This window comes from Tupaia chinensis, unplaced genomic scaffold (genome assembly GCF_000334495.1).
Source record: "Tupaia chinensis unplaced genomic scaffold, TupChi_1.0 Scaffold145147_1, whole genome shotgun sequence".
In the NCBI taxonomy this organism is placed as follows: Eukaryota; Metazoa; Chordata; class Mammalia; order Scandentia; family Tupaiidae; genus Tupaia; species Tupaia belangeri.
The window spans coordinates 963,670-973,455 of record NW_006205007.1 but is presented as its reverse complement, the minus strand read 5'-3'; the positions used below and the strand labels follow the sequence as shown (position 1 = coordinate 973,455).

Here is a 9,786-nt window from a genome sequence, read left to right as displayed (position 1 = left end):
TAGGTTGAATTATGGTATACTCATACAATAGAACATTAAGCAGCCATTTTAAAAACTCACATTTTCAAAGACGGGTAGGTACTTATGATATTAGGTTATAAAAAACAGGATATGCAACTATATAGTCAATGTAATCTCAGTTTTGGTACTGCACACACACAAACACATACACACACTCATACATATAAATAGTATAGACAAAGACCAAAAGGAAATACAGAAAAATGTGTTAACAGTGTTATCTCTAGGGAGTAAAATTGCAGACAATTTTTTTCTCTTCTTTATACTTTTTAGTATTTTCCAAATTATCTGTAATAATGATATATTGGTTTTATACTCAGAAAACATTTTAAAATTTTAGTCAATTTCAAAAATTTTATAATCTATATTAAACAAGGGATAAATATTTATAGGATTCAAAAGTACACCTAAATGATGAGAAATAAATGACTAAGTTTTAGGAGTATAATTTCCACACATATATTGAGTTATTTGAATCCAAAAGATAACATTTTTTTATTTCATTCTTGATGGATAGAAAATGGGTATTTAATAAATAAGAAATGCGAATCTTTAAATAGAATTGGTGCAAAGCATCTAAAAATTGTGCTACTCTGGTATAACACTGAAGAGATAAATGTTCTCCAATGTAACATAGATACCCAGTGTTAGGCTAAAATAGGTATAATGTGGTACATGCTTGGTAACCAAATAATCAACTAAATAAATTACATTTGTTTTGCCAAAGTGACTAGAATTGGTCTATGCTAAGAAAGAAATACAACACCATACCATTATTTTGGTTGGAAGAGCCGCACCAAAAATCATGACAAAAAAATTGTAAAACTGTAAGAAAGTCCAATGGTTTTTTTTTGTTGTTGTTGTTATTGTTAATGATTTCTCGCTAAAAATTCAAGTTAAGAGTCAAATTGCTTAAAACACCAAAAAAAGCGTAGCATGTGTGGTCTGCAATGATTTGAAAAACACTAAGGACACTCTTCAATGTTTCTTCATTTGCAGACTTTCAAGATCTTTGAAGTACAGAACTACATCTATGATCTTTTACCAATCTTCAATTTATATTCTATTACAATATAGTAATTGACACAAGGGATGTCACACACAAAAAGGCAAACTGCATGTGATTTTAAAAGTTAACTTTAAAATTATATGACTCTAATTTCTGTGATTAAAAAAAATCACATAAATATGTAAAATATAAAATACATCCTAGTATAATTTTATGTAATAGCTGAGGTTTACCATTTTTAACAAAAATTCTGAGATGGAATTACCAAAAAAAAAAACAATTTTCATATATACCACAGAGCAATAAGTTTAAATCAGACTATTTTGAGTTGTGTAGCCCATTATTAGCAACTAAAATAGTATCTGTTGTACAACACGGGTAGTAACTGACTATAACTGGAGATTTATTATATTCTAATACAGATCATTTATAAATGCAATTTCTTTATTAAAGAGCTTCCACACATTTTTTGTTTGTGTACAATTTGCAAAACTATTCTGAAAGTGGAATGTATGTGCACAAGTCTGCAAAGAGTGCAAATTTAGTGTATAGTAAATGCTTTACAAGTTACTTTCAAACTACCGTCTGCCACAAATAGGCCTTTACATTGTCATCTTTTTTGGTCAAAATATTTTGATGCCAGCCTTCCTTCCACTGCCCTAAACTATAAAGCATTTTTTTTTGAGAGATTTTCACTGTAGGGTGCATGCGCTCTCCAGACAGACAGAGAGAGACATAGAGACAAAGCGAGAAATCACCCCCCGGGGGGATGGTCACGCCGCAATCCCTTCTCCTCCATTCTCCTCTCGGGATCTTGGGCATGCACGCACACGCGCCCAGCGTGAGTTTTACCACTGGGTCCAGGCCTTGAACCGTGGTCGACTACGTGGGAGTCCAGCGACATAGCCATTACGCTAACTGCTGGTTCCCTATAAAGCATTTTTTAATGAGTTTAAATTAGGGAAGGACTACACCTACTAGAAAAGAAGAGAAGAAAGTTCTATTAGTTGGAGGTTTCAGATCCCCCAAACTAGGACCAGTATCTTGGCAAAGGCTAAACTGGGACCCTGGACAGAGTATGAGTATGTGCAGGTGGCATCCCTGAGGATTCAGAGCTTCAGTGGACCGTGAGTGCTCTGACTCATAACTCATTAAACTGTCTTGCCAATTTCTACACTGGCTTTGCTCGGCCGCATAATTCAAAAAGGAAAAGCTCATATTCATTCCATTCTCCTGGAGCTCTGTGATAGCATTTAATAACACCCCAATGGGATGTCTTCCACATATAGTATTATGGTATTTCAAGTAATTGCTAAAAGATACAGGGTCTAATTGTTCTATAATACTCATACCTATTTTATCTAGATATTCAATGGATCTATAAATCTCCCCCTGGGATTCATCATAGTAACTGTAATGGAACCTTTGACCCCAATGGCAGAAATCAGAAAAAAACCACAAAGAGATTACTAAAATCTGCTAGATATTTACTGAAGAGTTTTCTGAATTCCTGTTCTTTTGACTCAGAGCTCCAACCAGTACAGGAATAATAGTAAACTCATCCTTATGGCTTTCCATGGCTTTAGCTGTGTAAGGCAAATGCATTTCAACACTGTGTTCATCTTCATTTGTTTGCAGAGACATGCGTTCAAACATTCCTGTTTTCCATAGTTCTCCATAAATCTTGTGGTCAATATGAAGGTCATACAAAGGTGTCCTATATATCCACACTGGAAAGTGCACATCAAGAGAGGGGCACATGATGAGAAGGTCCAAGGATGAAAATTCTTCTGGTAATAGATGGATCCACTTGTTCGTAAGCATGGACAGCACAAGATCCACAATACGTATATCCCGCGTGGGGTGCAATAGTGGCTCTAGCAGGTCTTTCTGTAGACTGTACTTGTGAAAGACAACCTTCCAGCTATGCATTGAGCGGTCCTGAAGCTGTGTACCAGGTCGCGGTGGCAGACTGGCTTCCCTGCAGCGATGGCAGGAGTGACTCCGCGAGGGGACCAGACACTGAGGGCCCAGCCCAGGAGGAGGCGGCAACAGGGAGGGGATCAGCCTGGCCCAGAAGGAGGAGGAAGAGGAGACGGCAGAAGGGCGGTGGCGGCGGCAGTAACAATCACCACAAACTCCAGGCGACTACCTGAAGATGGGGCCCAGAGTGGCTTTCCCAAAGCCCGGAAAGCCCTGGCCTGGTCTTCCACAGTCGCTGCTGCTCCCTGGCCGGGGCTGCTGGCACCTGACCTGCTCCCCCCCTTTTTAAATTTTGTGTTCTTTCATACATTCAATCATTTTATTTAGCTTACAGAGTGAATATTTCAACATGTGTACGTTTCTCCCTAGTCCAGTTGATAATACTATAAAATTATTTTCAACGGAAATGACATTTCTTTGTCCCACTAATGTTTTGACTTTCTATTTTTCTTCTAAATGTTCTTAAGGCCTCAGACTCTACTCTTTCACCCACACTGTATCTGGTATTCACAACCATTTACTGTGTTTGTATGTCCTGTAGTCAATCAATTTCAGTCACAGAGTGCTGACACTCCGTAAGTGGAAACATACAATGTCTCTCCTTCATAGGTTGGCTTGCTTCACTCAGCTGTAAATCTTCCATATTCATCCACTTTCTGTCAAAAGCCAGGGTCTTATTTTTTTATGGCTGAATAATATTCCATAGAGTATATGTACCACAGTTTTTCAATTCCGTTCACCTGTTTGTGGGCATTTAATTTTTCTTTAGTATTAGTAACAGTATGTTGTTTACATATTTATCAATTGAGTTCTTGCATATGCACACAAAACAAAACACCATCATTCATTCAATTTATATTTGAGCACCTATTATGGAAGGGGAATGTTCTATAGATGGCAGTCAATAAGAAACACAAGGTGATACAAAGAGGATAACTGATACAAAGAGGATAGATTGGGTGATCATTGAAGTCCTTTCAGGGGAGATAATATTTGAGGTAAGACTTCAGTGATATAAAAGAGCACTTCATGAAAGGCCTGAGTGGAGATTGTTCCAAGTAGGTTCCAAGTAGAGGCTGCTTCAGAATTTTTATATAGGAAGATCTGAGAGATCTATTCTTTAGGGAGAATACTAAGAAAGTTCTTGGAGACTATTATTTCATAACAGCACCATTTTAAAAATCACATTGTATGTTCACTTATTTGGGCTGGACAGAAGAGGATAATGGAAAATGTAGAGATGCCAACTAGTGGCATGGTGGTTAAGACAGCTGGATCCCATGTGGCCAATTATGTGGTTAGAATACTGAATCCAGTGGCTTGAAAACAGAACAAAACATCTTCCAGCATTGTATAAAGAAATTCCTTCATGTTTTTTTCTGGGTACAAAGGAACAGCAAGTACAGGATTCACAAGGCAAAAATGAACTGGTGTAACTGGCATTTAGGAAGAATGGTGAGGATGGTACAAGAAGAAATGGAATCAGGTCAGAAGAAGACAGACAGCAGACTATGTGGAGGGTGGAGAAGGCCACATGAAGATGTTTTTTTAATCTGAATACTGATAGCAGCCATTGGAGGTTTCAAACAGGTCACCAATGAGATTAGATTTATTTTTATTTATTCTGTTTGATGTAGAATTAAGAGGAGCCCAAGAAAATCAGATATCTGTTGGTGAGTAGGGTTTGGGGAGGTGTTGCAGTAGTCTGAGTGGGCAGTGAGGCAATTTGAATAGGCTGGAGGTGGGATTTGGGGTGGTACACTGATTTGGAAGGTATTTGGAGATGAAAGAGAGAAGACTTACAAAGGATTGGAAAGTAGGGGGTGTTGGCAAAGTTAAGAGTCCCAAATTGTCCATTGAAAACAGAAAAAAAGGGAAATATGTTTGGCTGTGTGTGATTGTTCATCATTTGGAGTTTTGATACTACTGTGTATAAAGTTAAATTCATTGTCTCTTGGCTATAAAATTTTGAGGGCAAAATATGAAATTGACATACCCAACAGAATCACTTCCTTTGATTTGTTAGTTATTCTAGTGGGAAATAAATATTGCTGAGTGTTGTTAAGAAAGAAAAAAATCATATTTATTGAAAAGAATAATTAAAGTGATTTCTAATCTCTTCCGTAGTCATGTGTGTCATTGCCACATACTTAAGAATTCATAATATCTAGGAAATTTGACAATTATTGAAGGTAGATCTTAAATTAAAAACATGAGGCAATTACACCAGATTTATGTGTTATTCAAGTAAGCATCATATAAATAAATCTCTTAAAATGTAATTTTACATCCATATCATTGGCAGTTTGTAACACCCTTCTCCATTAGTCATATTGTTTTCTTTTTACAACAGCCATGTGAAACCTCAGAGTGGCCATTATTATTTCTATTCCATTGAGAATACTGAGACTTATGTTAAATTACTTCTTCAAAATTGAACAGATAATAACTGAAAAGGCTGACTTAAATCCAGTGGTTTCCAGCTCCAAATAAAGTTCCTTTCGATGTTTGTTTTATTTGCTAGAAAGAGCATGCACTCATGAGAGACAGAGAAAGAGACAGAGGGAAAATTAGAAAGCACCCACCATGGGAGATCCTTATGGTAAAATCCCTTCTCTTTCATTACTCCTTTCAGGATTATGGGCACACACACGCAATCACAGACCTACACACATACACACACACACACACACGCACACAGAGCATGCTTTTTAAGTCATTGGATGTGGGACTCAAATCATGCAATCATGCAGTTGGCGGTGTGGCATTCAGCAGCCTCCCACCACAGCACTGACTGGCCTTAAAGTTTCTTTTCTATTACTGGGAGTAAATACATACATACACACACAAATACAAAAATAAGTTTTAATTTATTATATAGGATAATTTATCATATCTACCAAAAATCTTGTACCTACAATGATAATCTTATGCAGGTAGATGGCATTGTCATTTTTTGGTGAAATATAGATTTAAAATAAAATATTTTAAAAATCATAGAAATAATTCATAGAAAGATTTCTTCTCTAGAAAAATATAACATAAAATAGCAATGTAGAGTTACTGCTACTTCTAGACAATAAGCAAAAGGAAAACAACAAAGGCTTTTGAATGTGGTTTAAATATAGAGACATCATAATGAATCTTATCCCAATCTAGAAATCATAGTATACTTATCCTGTGATTGTCTCTTCCCTAAACCCCTTAACTTTTCAAAAGATAATCAGAAAAAAAAACCATAAAAATAATTTGGGGAATCAAAATAATGTTGATGAATCCCCACTGTTGTAGAATGCTTTCTCACGGGATCATTAATGTTTATATTGTAACTTTAGATATTACCTTATTCTCTGATAATGTGGGAAGTTGAAAAGCAGGCCCTAGTGCTTTGAGAACTATGTTCCATGTACTCAAATTTATTATTATTACATTATTATATTAGTCTAATCTCTCTCTCCTGCATTGAATTAAACCTAAGTTTCTCTAACCATTTCTTTGAACTAATAAAAAAGATAAGAATAGGTAAGATTGTTGTACATAGTATGTTTAGTTCAGTGGTCCCCAGCTTTTTTGACACCAGGGACTGGTTTCACAGAAGATAATTTTCCATAGACCAGGGTGGGCAGGGATGGTTTCAGAATAATTGCAGTGAATTACATTTATTGTACACTTTATTTCTATTGTCATTACATTGAAATATATAAGGAAATAGTTATACAATTCAGCATAATGCAGTATTTGCAGCTACTCCCCATTGCTAGCATCACTGTCTCAGCTCCACCTCACATCATTAAACATTAGATCACAAGGGATATTTAGACATATACATAGATATATCACAAGTAATGTTTAGACATAGACTTAATCACCTACCACTTTCTGCTTTCACCAAGGAAATTTCTCATGGGAAGTTGGAAGATATGGTCTAAATCTTACACTTTTTTTCTCTTAAAGCACTCATAATTGACTGAAAGCTGGCAGAGCCCACATGGATACAAATCAGAAAATAGACATGGAAACTTGTAGAAAACCACTCTACTTACAATCCTGTCTTCCACTATAATGAGTGTGCAACCTAGAGTTTTTGCATGCGCAGTTCACAATAGGGTTTGCACACCTATGGCAATCTAATGTGACCATTAATCTGACAGGAGACAAACAGAGCCCAGGCAGTAACGTGAGCAATAAAAAGTGACTGCAAATACAGCTGAAGCTTCAGTTGCTTGGACTATAGCAATCTCCTTCCTGATTTAGTTCATAAAAATATTAAACAGAGAACATCTTTAAAGATAATCTAGGGAAATAGATTTCTATCAAAAAAGGTAATGATCTATCTTATCACTTTTTGTCTTTGCACTTTAAATGAGATAAAATCTTTAGACTTTGGTCTAAGTTTGTACTTTGAATCAAAATAGTAGTAATTTACATTTACTAAAACTTGTCAAAGTTTCTCTTTTTACAAGCCATAGATAATGATATTACTAGATTTTTAAAAACAAATGGTGCTAACAGTATTTTTATTTAGAGGTAGTACCTCTTAGAGAAGGGAATGGATCAGCAGTCAGTATGCTTATTTTTCTATCAGGATGTTATTTGTTCTATTGCATAGGTTTTTCCTGAAGTCTTAATTAAAACTCTTTATACTTTATTTGGTTTAAGGGAGAAAGTGGAGGATGGAGTGAATTATTTTCCCTAATAGATAAAACTTTTCCCCAAGGTTAACATTAAACTGTTGTGCCTTGTTGCCGTTGACAGTCCCACAGAGCTTCTTTTCAAAGCAGCTGAGTTTGCCTTTTACCCCTAAGCAAGACACTATGGGGTTATCTTGTATGTATACCAACAGAGAGGTTCATTTATAGCCTCTGTTACTTTCATTCAAGAAATCAATGAAGACTATAAAACCTGGCTGACCTCTAATCTTTTCTGTCAGCAATGGTAGGATAGAGCATTTACAAAGTGCTTTGCTCCCTCTAGGGAGAAAAGGTGTTAAGTGGGAGAAGTTATAGGACTTTAAGTGGCAACTTTCTGTAGTGGCTACATCGATATTTGGGCTTTCTGTAATGGAATTTTCTATGAAGCTTTCAGGCACAAGTGATATTTAGACATAGACTTAATCATCCACCACTTTCTGCTTTCACCAAGGAAATTTCTCATGGGAAGTTGGAAGATTTGGTCTAAATCTTACAGTTTTTTCTCTTAAAGCACTCATAATTGACGGAAAGCCAGCAGAGCCCACATGGATACAAATCAGAAAAGAGACATAAAAACTTATAGAAAACCATTTTACTTGGAATCCTGTCTTCCATGTTACTGGTCAGCCTTTCCCCTTTTGAACCTTTCAACCACTAGTATTCATGAATTGAACTAAACCTCTATTCTTTTTTAAATTATTGTTATTATTATTTTATACATTCAGTGTTATACAACATTTAGCTTGTAGAGAGAATTTACCCAACTTGAAATATACCTCAGAGCAGTCCAGTTGAGAATATTATATGCATTATCATCCACAGGTACTAAACCATTTCTTTGTCCTACAAATGTCTTACTTATCTATTTTTCTCCCTAAGTTTCTTCTCTACACCTTTCCCATCCCCCACCCTCCTTCTGCATAGTTTCCAGTGTCCATCACTATTTTCAATGCTTTTATGCCCTCCAATACTTCAGTCTCTACCATAGAGTGTGGACAGTCAGTATATGTTAAGTGGAGACATACAATGTCTCTTTCATAGCCTGACTTGATTCACTCAGCTATAAATCTTCCATATTCATCCACTTTCTACCAAATGCCAGGGTCATGTTTTTTATAGCTGAATAGTATTCCATGGAATATGTGTGCCACACTTTTTCAATCTATTCATCTCTTTATAGATTTTTGGATTGATTCCATGTCTTAGCAATTGTGAATAATGCTGCAATAAACATAGATATGCAAGCACTTTTCTGAGCACTCCACTGTCCATTGGGTAGTTCTATTTGTAGGTCTTTGAGGAACCTCTATATTATTTTGCACAGTGGTTGGACTAATTTATGTTCTCACCAACAGTGTAGGAGAGTTCCTATTTCACTATAATCCTGCCCAAACTTAACATTTTTTTGTATTTTTTCTTATTTATTTATTTATTTATATTCATTCACTGTACATCATTACAACATACAAAATGAGATTTTTCCATCCAGAATACACTGTATATTGGTTCTATCAAGCACATCAACATATGTGTTACTGTCAACAAATAAGTTTCCATTTCTTGTTTCCTATATATTTTGCCTTTTTTCCCATCCTTGATTCCCTATCTCTCACCCTCTGCCATCTCCTACCCTCCTCCCACACTGTGTCTGGTATCTATTATTGCTTTCTATGCCTCCCCACCCCCCACATATTATTGTTTCACTAGATATCTTAATCTAAATATTTTCAATAGCAAGCACAGCTGATACATACATATCCATTAACACAAGTCTGACTTTAGGCATAAACCTCATTGAGTAGAATGAACATACTATAAAGTGGCACCTAACTAGGACTATATAGTTTATTGCAGTCATCAAATAGGAATTATTAATGCTTTATTTTTAATTAAAAGAAAAACAGTTTTAGGGTTTTTTTCTGAAAGTTTTTTTTAACTTTATTTACATTCATTCCCTAAGCATCTTAGGAGCACACAAAATGTGATTTCCCATCCAGAATATACTGCATAGTGGCTTAATCAAGCATGTTATCATAAAAAAATTTCCATTTCTAGTTATATAAATATATATATATATATATA

The 9,786-nt window shown here is 35.6% G+C and overlaps 1 pseudogene; it reads right to left on the bottom strand.

The window, feature by feature from the left end:
• Positions 1-2,105: 2,105 nt before the first annotated feature.
• The window catches only part of LOC102502255 (protein MEMO1-like), a 20,303-nt pseudogene continuing 12,622 nt past the window's right edge, over positions 2,106-9,786 (bottom strand).